At 47.8% G+C, this 15,660-nt stretch overlaps 1 protein-coding gene across 2 annotated transcripts in view; it reads right to left on the reverse strand.

Annotated features, from left to right (window-relative positions):
• LOC142652225 (autophagy-related protein 9A-like) overlaps positions 1 to 15,660 on the reverse strand; it is a 36,625-nt gene that overhangs the window by 19,219 nt on the left and 1,746 nt on the right. Inside the window, exon 1 of one of the 2 annotated variants that reach the window (XM_075827825.1) lies at positions 13,478 to 13,834. The exons of the other annotated variant lie outside the window; for it this stretch is intronic. The gene's annotated coding sequence lies outside the window, so the exon portion shown is untranslated. Of the gene's footprint in view, positions 1 to 13,477; positions 13,835 to 15,660 lie in introns of those variants that run through there. 2 annotated transcript variants of the gene reach the window in all.

The raw sequence follows: 15,660 nt of genomic DNA on the forward strand, positions 1-15,660 counted from the left end.
GCGACAGGGGCAAAAGCCGCCACACGGCCGACCCGGGCAAAAGCCGCCACACGGCCGTCCTCTAACTTTTAAAGGGGAAATAGAATTCTAACAATGTACACACGTTTCATATGACAGGATCTCGGCGGCGTCCTCCATTGCCGTCTCTGATATCTGCTCATGGGGATAAAGTTGAAAAAAATACCTAGAAACATTAGAGCACTTGTGGTGCGTCGTTCATGGACTTCCCCTTTAAATCCCACAGAGTAAGCGGCGTCATTCACACGACCATAACAATTCCATATGGAAAAAGCCGAATATAGAGCGAATGTTAGAAAATAAATCATATCTATGGATCGAGCGTAGCTTTACATGTAGGGAATAGATTAGGAGTCGTGCGAGGGTTAAAACTGGAGGTGGCACTTTGGCCCTGACACGTGTGACCTCCGTGCCGCCCGCTGGGCCACCACCCGGTGATATGTGGGGCGACTGCATTCATACATAGCTGAGGGAACACTTCACTGGTAATTAGAAAGTGACTCACAATGAGCCGGAAACAGCCGCCATCTACTCAGACCCGTGAAGGGCGGACAACAGCAGGCGACAGGGCCATTATGGGGGTCTATCCACGAAAGGGCCATTATGGGGGGGCATCCATGACAGCCCCTCCATAAAGGCTTCTAGCAGGGATAGCCCCCATAAGAGCCCCTATTGTGGATTGCTTACCCATAAGGACCCCTATCAGTGACGGGGACCCTTATAGGGGTCCATCGATGGAAGGGTTCTTATGGGGGGGGGGGCTATCTTCTACAGCAACCTTTAGGCAGGGGGTTCTGCAATTAGGGCCCTTATTTCTTTCTTTTTTTGGGGTATGAAACGGCAGGTAACACGCTGATCATTACACAGGTCCCCGGGGCCCCTCAACATAGAACGGGATTGTCCAGCAGATAGAGGGGGTCTCTCGATCGGGACCCTCTACATTAATTTGTGCTTGGTACAATAACTGTCCTATCCAGAGACCCCCTCCTCTCTGGTTTATGGGGGATATTCTGAGGGGGGGGGGGGGTTCTTCCTTTATAGAGATCACAGACTATTCGAAGGGCCCAGATTGTACCAGTATGAAGGGCCACACTTGGGAGTGCCGGTTATACTACTAGAAACAGTGCCCCCTCCATAACAGAGCCGGCCACACAGTGCCCCCTCCATAACAGAGCCGGCCACACAGTGCCCCCTCCATAACAGAGCCGGCCACACAGTGCCCCCTCCATAACAGAGCCGGCCACACAGTGCCCCCTCCATAACAGAGCCGGCCACACAGTGCCCCCTCCATAACAGAGCCGGCCACACAGTGCCCCCTCCATAACAGAGCCGGCCACACAGTGCCCCCTCCATAACAGAGCCGGCCACACAGTGCCCCCTCCATAACAGAGCCGGCCACACAGTGCCCCCTCCATAACAGAGCCGGCCACACAGTGCCCCCTCCATAACAGAGCCGGCCACACAGTGCCCCCTCCATAACAGAGCCGGCCACACAGTGCCCCCTCCATAACCGAGCCGGCCACACAGTGCCCCCTCCATAACCGAGCCGGCCACACAGTGCCCCCTCCATAACAGAGCCGGCCACACAGTGCCCCCTCCATAACAGAGCCGGCCACACAGTGCCCCCTCCATAACAGAGCCGGCCACACAGTGCCCCCTCCATAACAGAGCCAGCCACACAGTGCCCCCTCCATAACAGAGCCAGCCACACAGTGCCCCCTCCATAACAGAGCCAGCCACACAGTGCCCCCTCCATAACAGAGCCGGCCACACAGTGCCCCCTCCATAACAGAGCCGGCCACACAGTGCCCCCTCCATAACAGAGCCGGCCACACAGTGCCCCCTCCATAACAGAGCCGGCCACACAGTGCCCCCTCCATAACAGAGCCGGCCACACAGTGCCCCCTCCATAACAGAGCCGGCCACACAGTGTCCCCTCCATAACAGAGCCGGCCACACAGTGCCCCCTCCATAACAGAGCCGGCCACACAGTGCCCCCACCATAACAGAGCCGGCCACACAGTGCCCCCCCCATAACAGAGCCGGCCACACAGTGCCCCCTCCATAACAGAGCCGGCCACACAGTGCCCCCTCCATAACAGAGCCGGCCACACAGTGCCCCCACCATAACAGAGCCGGCCACACAGTGCCCCCACCATAACAGAGCCGGCCACACAGTGCCCCCACCATAACAGAGCCGGCCACACAGTGCCCCCACCATAACAGAGCCGGCCACACAGTGCCCACCATTACTTACCTGTCCCGGCAGAAGTTGGGGCGCCCCTGCTGCGCCGCTTCCTTCATACGGGGAGGGGTTGTCCACACTAATTGAGATCGGCCACTGGGCAGATTCTTTACATTTCATGTGTTGGACTCTGGAGTTAGAGGCCCCCTTTATATATAAAGCCAATACTGGAGGAGGCCTCCCTAGTTATGCACGGTCAGGGCGGGGCAGCGATCCTTCACCCCCGGCCCAGATGACGACTACAGTGATGAGATAACAAGGCCGGAGCTCACGTTTCATTCTCCAGAATATTATAAATACATTGTCCCCCGTCACCGGACACACCAGTCACCCGAGAGTCACCCGGCGCCACGCACAGGCTGCGAGGACCGTAAACACACAGCGCGTTATCATGGCGGAGGAAGAAGCGCAACGCTGGATAATTACAGCTACCGACCCAGCTTTCCCGGAGCCCTGATAGGCGTTCGGACAGTCTCAAACTAATGTACAATTGCCACTCAAGAGTGTGGGGATACCTCCAGCTCGGCCAGCGACCTTATTGGTTGTCACCCAGTTTCCCGGAGTCAGATATAATTGAAGAAATGGGGAAAAGCATCTGGGACGATCTGTGGGGTCTCCCTGGCGATTTAATAAAAACAGAACATATAACACGTGCGTATATAGAAGGACTTCCCTATAAAGTAATAGAAGGGAGTCATTTGCGCTAGAACCACAGCGGACACCAGATTAGTGGCAGCGTTTGCTGTGCAGTAAGGACTTTGTCATGCGGCACTGCTGGTACACGAGGACGTCGCCTTCACACGCCATCCTGCTCCACCTGCTGCTCACTGCTGAGCTGATCCTCATGTCACATCCCGACCAATCACACAGTGCGGGGGAACCGACAGACAGCGCCCCCTGCCTGCAGCCTCTAATTATACAGATGTTCCAGCATCACGAGAACCAGACCAAAATAAACTGCACAAGACTCGGTCTGAAGGAAGACGTTTTATCCAGAAGCTTAGATACAGCGGCTCAGCAGACAGCATCACACATGATAGGATTAGATACACAGCATCACACATGGGATTAGATACAGCAGCTCAGCAGACCGTATCACACATGATAGGATTAGATACAGTGGCTCAGAAGACAGTATCACACATGATAGGATTAGATACACAGCTCAGCAGACAGTATCACACATGATAGGATTACATACAGCAGCTCAGCAGACAGTATCACACATGATAGGATTAGATACAGCAGCTCAGCAGACAGTATCACACATGATAGGATTAGATACAGCAGCTCAGCAGACAGTATCACACATGATAGGATTAGATACACAGCTCAACAGACAGTATCACACATGATTGGATTAGATACAGCAGCCCAGTAGACAGTATAACATGATCGGATTAGATACAGTCCTGATACACGTCCATATGCCGGGTATCACCGGAGAGGCTCTGTCAGAGCTTCTGGTTGTACACAAGAGCCGTGTGTTATCTGGATTTCCGCAAGGAGAATCAGGACCTTCCAAAAAGCTGCGTCAGAGGCATCTCATTCAGCCAACCAGAACCCTACACCGCGCTGCCTATAGATGGGGGGTCCCTGGTTTGGCTATTAACCAGAGTCACATTTCGAGATTGTATAATGGGTCGTGCACTTACAGGAGAGCTACTTATAGGTGGCACCAGAGAGGTAGAGAGAGAAAAAAATATTTAGCATATTTTTTTTTCCCAGGGAGCACTGCCAGCTGGATCTCCGCAAGGAGGATCAGTACCTTCCAAGAGCCTTATAATAGAGCCAGACATATACCAATGCTACGCTCCATCCAGACAGTAAGTCCAAGAGCGTTCTTGGATGCCCGTCCCGTCTAGTGTAGGTCGGCACTAGAGTGATCGCTGAGGAGTTGTGATGCAGAGTAGCAGAGTGGAACAGTTATAGACTTCAGCGGCACTATACAAACCTATCAAAAGTGGAGTTCACTGTAGCATAGGAGAGGTTTGGCAGCAGGCAAAGAGGATAAATCAATGAGACCTTATAGAGTTGGCACAGGTAAACAGAGGGTGCGGAGTCTAAGGAATCCCCTATTCTTTACATGGACCTTGCCGGTAAGATTCCCAGGATAGGCCCATATTGGCAATACCATAGTTAAACAGGTCCGGGTTGGTAAAACACGGACCGCTCCGGATTCATCATGGCAGGGGACAGCAGAGCAGACGAGCTCTGTGATGGGTCCGATCCCTAGCATGTCCCCCTTGGGGCAGATGGAGTGCCATGGGGAGTCTTCCTGGGATGCGATCCCGACAACCAGTGACCACATAATAACGTCAGCCACAATAGGACGTAACTTACACTCCCTACAGAGAGAACTGATTGGTAGAAGAAATCACTGACAGATCTGCAAATGTACAGGAACAATAACGTGAGAACAGAACCGTCCTACCGGGTCCAAGAGACAAGATCACTCCTGGGAAAACGTGAAGTCTTTAGTAAGGAATATTTCTGAATTAATAAAATTATACATACTATGAAAATCCTTCAAAGTGTATCTCTGAAGACAACTTTACTATTTCTGATGTAGTATTCTTAAATTACATCCTGTATTATATTCCAGAGCTGCACTCACTATTCTGCTGGTGGAGTCACTGTGTACATACATTATATTACTTATCCTGTACGGATCCTGAGTTACATCCTGTATTATACTCCAGAGCTGCACTCACTATTCTGCTGGTGGAGTCACTGTGTACATATATTACATTACTTATCCTGTACTAATCCTGAGTTATATCCTGTATTATACTCCAGAGCTGTACTCACTATTCTGCTGGTGGAGTCACTGTGTACATACATTACATTACTTATCCTGTACTGATCCTGAGTTACATCCTGTATTATACTCCAGAGCTGCACTCACTATTCTGCTGGTGGAGTCACTGTGTACATACATTACTTATCCTGTACTGATCCTGAGTTACATCCTGTATTATACTCCAGAGCTGCACTCACTATTCTGCTGGTGTAGTCACTGTGTACATACATTACATTACTTATCCTGTACTGATCCTGAGTTATATCCTGTATTATACTCCAGAGCTGCACTCACTATGATGCTGGTGGAGTCACTGTGTACATACATTACATTACTTATCCTGTACTGATCCTGAGTTACATCCTGTATTATACTCCAGAGCTGCACTCACTATTCTGCTGGTGGAGTCACTGTGTACATACATTACTTATCCTGTACTGATCCTGAGTTATATCCTGTATTATACTCCAGAGCTGCACTCACTATTCTGCCGGTGGAGACACTGTGTACATACATTACATTACTTATCCTGTACTGATCCTGAGTTATATCCTGTATTATACTCCAGAGCTGCACTCACTATTCTGCTGGTGGAGTCACTGTGTACATACATTACATTACTTATCCTGTACTGATCCTGAGTTACATCCTGTATTATACTCCAGAGCTGCACTCACTATTCTGCTGGTGGAGTCACTGTGTACATACATTACATTACTTATCCTGTACTGATCCTGAGTTATATCCTGTATTATACTCCAGAGCTGTACTCACTATTCTGCTGGTGGAGTCACTGTGTACATACATTACTTATCCTGTACTGATCCTGAGTTACACTCCAGAGCTGCACTCACTATTCTGCTGGTGGAGTCACTGTGTACATACATTACATTACTTATCCTGTACTGATCCTGAGTTATATCCTGTATTATACTCCAGAGCTGCACTCACTATGCTGCTGGTGGAGTCACTGTGTACATACATTACATTACTTATTTTTATCTCCTACTGATCCTAAGGGTTCTTTTCTATTGCCAGATAAACCGTCTGTAACGAGCGCTGATTGACGACATAGGAGGTTGATCGGCGCTCATTTACGATCATTGTCACATAGCAATGATGGTGAGGGGTTCCGTTCGTCCCTCCTCCTCTCACACACGATACATTATTGTCGTCAGCACTGCCGTTTACATGAGGGGACGTGCTGTCCGCATACAATTTTTATGCCTTCATAAAAAAAGCGATCAACGACAAGTGAGCATTTGCAGCCTATATTATACTCCAGAGATGCAGTCATAATTCTTCAGAGCTGAAATCTACCAGCATTCCCGGCTTGTTCAGCGTCTGTACAGTGCTTGCTCTAGTGATTTGCATTCTAGAAAGGGTCGTCTGTACACCAGGCACAGTACAGATATCGGATGTATGAACAACTAACTGCCCCCCTGAATCGTAGGAGCTCAGCTAAGCGGTTCGGGGGAGGGGTTCTGTCCACAAACTTGCTGACTGTCTCCAATAAAAAAACAGCAGAATAGTGATTGCAGATTTGATGGAAAATACCGGATGTAAAACAGGATCAATACAAGGTCAGTGATCGCTCAGGCTGTATAATGTCTCTATATAATGACCGGGCTTTATTACTGGGTCAGGGTCAGTGATCGCTCAGGCTGTATAATGTCCCTATATATAATGACCGGGCTTTATTACTAGGTCGGGGTCAGTGATCTCTCAGGCTGTATAATGTCTATAGATATAATGACCGGACGTTATCAGGGGGAGGGGGGTCAGTAATAGCTCAGGCTGTATAAGGTCTCTATATATACTGACCTGGCGTTATTACTGGGCCGGGGTCAGTGATCGCTCAGGCTGTATAATGTCTATATATAAGGACCGGGCGTTATTACTGGGTCGGGGTCAGTGATCTCTCAGGCTGTATAATGTCTATATATACTGACCGGGCGTTATTACTGGGCCTGGGTCAGTGATCGCTCAGGCTGTATAATGTCTCTATATATAAAGACCGGGCGGTCAGTGATCGCTCAGGCTGTATAATGTCCTATATATAATGACCGGACGTTATTACTGGGTCGGGGTCAGTGATCGCTCAGGCTGTATAATGTTTCTATATATAATGACCGGACGTTATTACTGGGCCGGGGTCAGTGATCGCTCAGGCTGTATAATGTCTCTATATATAATGACCGGGCGTTATTACTGGGCCGGGGTCAGTGATCGCTCAGGCTGTATAAGGTCTCTATATATAATGACCGGACGTTATTACTGGGTCGGGGTCAGTGATCGCTCAGGCTGTATAATGTCTCTATATATAATGACCGGGCGTTATTACTGGGTCGGGGTCAGTGATCGCTCAGGCTGTATAATGTCTATATATAATGTCCGGGCGTTATTACTGGGTCGGGGTCAGTGATCGCTCAGGCTGTATAATGTCTCTATATATAATGACCGGGCGTTATTACTGTGCCGGGGTCAGTGATCGCTCAGGCTGTAGAATGTCTCTATATATGACAGGGCGTTATTACTGGGTCGGGGTCAGTGATCGCTCAGGCTGTATAATGTCTCTATATATAATGACCGGGCGTTATTACTGGGCCGGGGTCAGTGATCGCTCAGGCTGTATAATGTCTCTATATATAATGACCGGGCGTTATTACTGGGTCGGGGTCAGTGATCGCTCAGGCTGTAGAATGTCTATATATATAATGACCGGGCGTTATTACTGTGCCGGGGTCAGTGATCGCTCAGGCTGTAGAATGTCTATATATATAATGACCGGACGTTATTACTGGGTCGGGGTCAGTGATCGCTCAGGCTGTATAATGTTTCTATATATAATGACCGGGCGTTATTACTGTGCCGGGGTCAGTGATCGCTCAGGCTGTATAATGTCTCTATATATAATGACCGGGCGTTATTACTGGGTCGGGGTCAGTGATCGCTCAGGCTGTATAAGGTCTCTATATATAATGACCGGACGTTATTACTGGGTCGGGGTCAGTGATCGCTCAGGCTGTATAATGTTTCTATATATAATGACCGGACGTTATTACTGGGTCGGGGTCAGTGATCGCTCAGGCTGTATAATGTCCCTATATATAATGACCGGACGTTACTACTGGGTCGGGGTCAGTGATCGCTCAGGCTGTATAAGGTCTCTATATATAATGACCGGACGTTATTACTGGGTCGGGGTCAGTGATCGCTCAGGCTGTATAATGTTTCTATATATAATGACCGGACGTTATTACTGGGTCGGGGTCAGTGATCGCTCAGGCTGTATAATGTCTCTATATATAATGACCGGACGTTACTACTGGGTCGGGGTCAGTGATCGCTCAGGCTGTATAATGTCCCTATATATAATGACCGGACGTTATTACTGGGTCGGGGTCAGTGATCGCTCAGGCTGTATAATGTCTCTATATATAATGACCGGGCGTTATTACTGGGTCGGGGTCAGTGATCGCTCAGGCTGTATAATGTCTCTATATATAATGACAGGGCGTTATTACTGGGTCGGGGTCAGTGATCGCTCAGGCTGTATAATGTCTCTATATATAATGACAGGGCGTTATTACTGGGCCGGGGTCAGTGATCGCTCAGGCTGTATAATGTCTCTATATATAATGACCGGGCGTTATTACTGGGTCGGGGTCAGTGATCGCTCAGGCTGTATAATGTCTCTATATATAATGACCGGACGTTATTACTGGGTCGGGGTCAGTGATCGCTCAGGCTGTATAATGTCTCTATATATAATGTCCGGGCGTTATTACTGGGTCGGGGTCAGTGATCTCTCAGGCTGTATAATGTCTCTATATATGACAGGGCGTTATTACTGGGTCAGGGTCAGTGATCGCTCAGGCTGTATAAGGTCTCTATATATAATGACCGGACGTTACTACTGGGTCGGGGTCAGTGATCGCTCAGGCTGTATAATGTCTCTATATATAATGACCGGACGTTACTACTGGGTCGGGGTCAGTGATCGCTCAGGCTGTATAATGTCTCTATATATAATGACCGGACGTTATTACTGGGCCGGGGTCAGTGATCGCTCAGGCTGTATAATGTCTCTATATATAATGACCGGACGTTATTACTGGGTCGGGGTCAGTGATCGCTCAGGCTGTATAAGGTCTCTATATATAATGACCGGACGTTATTACTGGGCCGGGGTCAGTGATCGCTCAGGCTGTATAATGTCTCTATATATAATGACCGGGCGTTATTACTGGGTCGGGGTCAGTGATCGCTCAGGCTGTATAATGTCTCTATATATAATGACCGGACGTTATTACTGGGTCGGGGTCAGTGATCGCTCAGGCTGTATAATGTCTCTATATATAATGTCCGGGCGTTATTACTGGGTCGGGGTCAGTGATCTCTCAGGCTGTATAATGTCTCTATATATGACAGGGCGTTATTACTGGGTCAGGGTCAGTGATCGCTCAGGCTGTATAATGTCTCTATATATAATGACCGGACGTTATTACTGGGCCGGGGTCAGTGATCGCTCAGGCTGTATAATGTCTCTATATATAATGTCCGGGCGTTATTACTGGGTCGGGGTCAGTGATCTCTCAGGCTGTATAAGGTCTCTATATATAATGACCGGGCGTTATTACTGGGTCGGGGTCAGTGATCGCTCAGGCTGTAGAATGTCTCTATATATGACAGGGCGTTATTACTGGGTCAGGGTCAGTGATCTCTCAGGCTGTATAAGGTCTCTATATATAATGTCCGGGCGTTATTACTGGGTCGGGGTCAGTGATCGCTCAGGCTGTATAATGTCTCTATATATGACAGGGCGTTATTACTGGGTCAGGGTCAGTGATCTCTCAGGCTGTATAAGGTCTCTATATATAATGTCCGGGCGTTATTACTGGGTCGGGGTCAGTGATCGCTCAGGCTGTATAATGTCTCTATATATGACAGGGCGTTATTACTGGGTCAGGGTCAGTGATCTCTCAGGCTGTATAATGTCTATATATAATGACCGGGCGTTATTACTGGGCCGGGGTCAGTCATCTCTCAGGCTGTATAATGTCTCTATATATAATGTCCGGGCGTTATTACTGGGTCGGGGTCAGTGATCGCTCAGGCTGTATAATGTGTCTATATATAATGACCGGACGTTATTACTGGGTCGGGGTCAGTGATCGCTCAGGCTGTATAATGTCCCTATATATTACATAGTTACATAGTTACATAGTTACATAGTTACATAGTTACATAGTTACATAGTTAGTACGGCTGAAAAAAGACACATGTCCATCAAGTTCAACCAAGGGAAGGGAAAAGGGAAGGAAAAATTTCTACACATAGGAGCTAATATTTTTTTGTTCTAGGAAATTATCTAAGCCTTTTTTAAAGCCATCTCCTGTCCCTGCTGTGACGGCTCCTGTGGTGTCTCCTGTCCCTGCTGTGACGGCTCCTGCGGTGACTATTCCATAGATTCACAGTTCTCACAGTAAAGAAGACTTGTCGCCTCTGCAGGTTGAACCTTTTTTTCTCCAGACGGAGGGAGCGCCCCCTTGTTTTTTGAGTGGGTTTTTACATGGAACAAGATTTCACCATATTTTTTGTATGTGCCATTAATATATTTATATAAGTGAATCATGTCCCCCCTTAGTCGTCTTTTTTCAAGGCTAAATAGGTTTAATTCTTTCAATCTTTCCTCATAACTTAGATTCTCCGCGCCCCTAATTAGCTTCGTTGCTCTTCTTTGTATTTTTCCTCCTTTCTATGAACTGGAGCCCAGAACTGACCTGCATATTCTAGATGAGGCCTCACTAATGCTTTGTAAGTGGCAATATTACATCCCTGTCCCGCGAGTCCAGGCCTCTATAATACACGACAATATCCTGCTGGCCTTACAAGCAGCTGATTGACACTGCATGCTGTTATTGAGTTTATGATCTACAAGTACACCCAGATCCTTCTCAACAAGTGAATCCCCCAGTGTAGCGCCCCCTAGGACATATGATGCTGCAGATTATTACACCCAGATCCTTCTCTACAAGTGACTCCCCCAGTGTAGCTCCCCCTAGGACATATGATGCTGCAGATTATTACACCCAGATCCTTCTCAACAAGTGACTCCCCCAGTGTAGCTCCCCCTAGGACATATGATGCTGCAGGTTGTTGGTACCCAGATGCATAACTTTACATTTATCTACATTAAGCCTCATCTGCCAAGTGGACGCCCAAACACTTAGTTTGTTTAAATCTGCCTGTAATTCACAAACATCTTCCATAGACTGAACTATATTGCATAGCTTGGTGTCATCTGCAAAAATAGAAATAGTGCTATTAATCCCATCCTCTATATCATTAATAAATAAGTTGAATAATAGTGGTCCCAGCACTGAACCCTGGAGTACACCACTTATAACCGGTGACCATTCAGAGTAGGAATCATTGACCACAACTCTCTGGATACGGTCCTTGAGCCAATTCTCAATCCAATTACAAACTATATTTTCTAAACCTATAGTCCTTAATTTACCCATTAGACGTCTATGGGGGACAGTGTCAAATGCCTTTGCAAAGTCCAAAAACACTAAATCCACAGCGGCCCCTCTGTCTAGGCTTCTGCTCTCCTCTCATATAAACACTATATCCACAGCGGCCCCTCTGTCTAGACTTCTGCTCACCTCTTCATAAAAACAGATTAGGTTAGTTTGACAACTTCTGTCCTTAGTAAAACCGTGCTGGCTGTCACTTATAATGCTATTTATTGTCACATAATCCTGTATATAGTCCCTCAATAGCCCCTCAAACATTTTCCCCACGATGGATGTTAAGCTTACTGGTCTATAATTACCCGGGGAAGACCTAGAGCCCTTTTTGAAAATAGGCACCACATTTGCCCTGCGCCAGTCCCTTGGCACTATACCAGTCACTAGAGATTCTCTGAATATTATGAAAAGGGGGGCGTTATTACTGGGTCGGGGTCAGTGATCGCTCAGGCTGTATAATGTCTCTATATATAATGACCGGACGTTATTACTGGGTCGGGGTCAGTGATCGCTCAGGCTGTATAATGTCTATATATAATGACCGGGCGTTATTACTGTGCCGGGGTCAGTGATCGCTCAGGCTGTATAAGGTCTCTATATATAATGACCGGGCGTTATTACTGGGTCGGGGTCAGTGATCGCTCAGGCTGTATAAGGTCTCTATATATAATGACCGGGCGTTATTACTGGGTCGGGGTCAGTGATCGCTCAGGCTGTATAATGTCTCTATATATAATGACCGGGCGTTATTACTGGGTCGGGGTCAGTGATCGCTCAGGCTGTATAATGTCTCTATATATAATGACCGGACGTTATTACTGGGTCGGGGTCAGTGATCGCTCAGGCTGTATAATGTCTATATATAATGACCGGGCGTTATTACTGTGCCGGGGTCAGTGATCGCTCAGGCTGTATAAGGTCTCTATATATAATGTCCGGGCGTTATTACTGGGTCAGGGTCAGTGATCTCTCAGGCTGTATAAGGTCTCTATATATAATGACAGGGCGTTATTACTGGGTCGGGGTCAGTGATCGCTCAGGCTGTATAAGGTCTCTATATATAATGACCGGGCGTTATTACTGGGCCGGGGTCAGTGATCGCTCAGGCTGTATAATGTCTCTATATATAATGACCGGGCGTTATTACTGGGTCGGGGTCAGTGATCGCTCAGGCTGTATAATGTCTCTATATATAATGACCGGGCGTTATTACTGGGCCGGGGTCAGTGATCGCTCAGGCTGTATAATGTCCCTATATATAATGACAGGGCGTTATTACTGGGTCGGGGTCAGTGATCGCTCAGGCTGTATAAGGTCTCTATATATAATGTCCGGGCGTTATTACTGGGTCGGGGTCAGTGATCGCTCAGGCTGTATAATGTCTATATATAATGACCGGGCGTTATTACTGGGTCGGGGTCAGTGATCGCTCAGGCTGTATAAGGTCTCTATATATAATGTCCGGGCGTTATTACTGGGTCGGGGTCAGTGATCGCTCAGGCTGTATAAGGTCTCTATATATAATGACCGGGCTTTATTACTGGGTCGGGGTCAGTGATCGCTCAGGCTGTATAATGTCTATATATAATGACCGGACGTTATTACTGGGTCGGGGTCAGTGTGGGGCTGGGGTCCTGGCCCGTGTGATACTATTATGACACCCATCCTCCGCTGCAGTCCACACTCCCGTCATGGACGGACCACCGCACGGGTGTAATATTTCCGTATATTGGGAATTCTATAGCCGGGATATATTGTACAGCAGCTGCACCGGGGCCGGCGGAGCCTATAGACCCCTGTAACGTGCCCGCGGACGCCGCACCATTTAAAGGACCCTGATTATACACAGAAAGTAGAGGGATCAGGTCTCACCTTGTCCCAGTCTGTCCGGGGCTCCTCTTGTCATTGCATGCTGCAGATACTGCCGTGTCCCTGGAGCAGCTGCGGGCAGGGGGTGACGGGGGGCACAGGGGGGTGACGGCTCTGCCTCTTGCTGGAGGGGGTTTTGTTGCTGGGGGCCCTGTCTGTGCTATTGTAATGTTCCAGCTGGTCAGGGATTAGGAGGGGGCGGGATCTGTTGTAGGGACCTCCCTGCCTCCTGACTGGCTGCTCAGCTGTGTAATACAAGGCCCAGATCTGTGACAACAAGATGTAACCCCCTCCCTGCCGCAGCGCAGCACACACCAGGCCGGAGGCCTGCCGAGCAGTGTCCAACCCCCGACTCATGTCACCTGACTGCTGTATCTAATCCTGTCTGCTGAGCCGTGTATCTAATCCTATCATGTGTGATACTGTCTGCTGAGCCGTGTATCAAATCCTGTCATGTGTGATACTCTCTGCTGAGCTGTGTATCTAATCCTGTGATACTGTCTGCTGAGCCGTGTATCTAATCCTGTCATGTGTGATACTGTCTGCTGAGCCGTGTATCTAATCCTGTCATGTGTGATACTGTCTGCGGAGCCACTGTATCTAATCCTATCATGTGTGATACTGTCTGCTGAGCCGTGTATCAAATCCTGTCATGTGTGATACTCTCTGCTGAGCTGTGTATCTAATCCTGTCATACTGTCTGCTGAGCCGTGTATCTAATCAGTCATGTGTGATACTGTCTGCGGAGCCACTGTATCTAATCCTATCATGTGTGATACTGTCTGCTGAGCCGTGTATCTAATCCTGTCATGTGTGATACTGTCTGCTGAGCCGTGTAGCTAATCCTGTCATGTGTGATACTGTCTGCGGAGCTGTGTATCTAATCCTATCATGTGTGATACTGTCTGCTGAGCTGTGTATCTAATCCTATCATGTGTGATACTGTCTGCTGAGCCACTGTATCTAATCCTATCATGTGTGATACTGTCTGCTGAGCTGTGTATCTAATCCTATAATGTGTGAAACTATCTGCTGAGCCGTGTATCAAATCCTGTTATGTGTGATACTGTCTGCTGAGCTGTGTATCTAAGCCTATCATGTGTGATACTGGCTGCTGAGCCATGTATCTAATCCTATCATGTGTGATACTGTCTGCTGAGCTGTGTATCTAATCCTATCATGTGTGATACTGTCTGCTGAGCTGCTGTATCTAATCCTATCATGTGTGATACTGTCTGCTGAGCTGTGTATCTAAGCCTATCATGTGTGATACTGGCTGCTGAGCCATGTATCTAATCCTATCATGTGTGATACTGTCTGCTGAGCTGTGTATCTAATCCTATCATGTGTGATACTGTCTGCTGAGCTGCTGTATCTAATCCTATCATGTGTGATACTGTCTGCTGAGCTGTGTATCTAATCCAATCATGTGTGATACTGTCTGCTGAGCCCTATATCTAATCCTATCATGTGTGATACTGTCTGCTGAGCTGCTGTATCTAATCCAATCATGTGGGATACTGTCTGCAGAGCTGTGTATCTAATCCTATCATGTGTGATACTGTCTGCTGAGCTGCTGTATCTAATCCTATCATGTGAGATACTGTCTGCTGAGCTGTGTATCTAATCCTATCATGTGTGATACTGTCTGCTGAGCCGTGTATCTAATCCTGTCATGTGTGATACTGTCTGCTGAGCTGTGTATCTAAGCCTATCATGTGTGATACTGTCTGCTGCGCTGTGTATCTAAGCCTATCATGTGTGATACTGTCTGCTGAGCTGTGTATCTAATCCTATCATGTGTGATACTGTGTGCTGAGCCGTGTTTCTAATCCTATCATGTGTGATACTGTCTGCTGTATCTAATCCTATGTGTGATACTGTCTGCTGAGCCGTGTATCAAATCCTGTCATGTGTGATACTCTCTGCTGAGCCGTGTATCTAATCCTATCATGTGTGATACTGTCTGCTGAGCTGTGTATCTAATCCTATCATGTGTGATACTGTCTGCTGAGCCGTGTATCAAATCCTGTCATGTGTGATACTCTCTGCTGAGCCGTGTATCTAATCCTATCATGTGTGATACTCTCTGCTGAGCCGTGTATCAAATCCTATGTGTGATACTGTCTGCTGAGCCGTGTATCAAATCCTATAATGTGTGATACTGTCTGCTGAGCCGTGTATCA

Source organism: Rhinoderma darwinii, chromosome 5 (assembly GCF_050947455.1).
Source record: "Rhinoderma darwinii isolate aRhiDar2 chromosome 5, aRhiDar2.hap1, whole genome shotgun sequence".
NCBI classification, from domain to species: domain Eukaryota; kingdom Metazoa; phylum Chordata; class Amphibia; order Anura; family Rhinodermatidae; genus Rhinoderma; species Rhinoderma darwinii.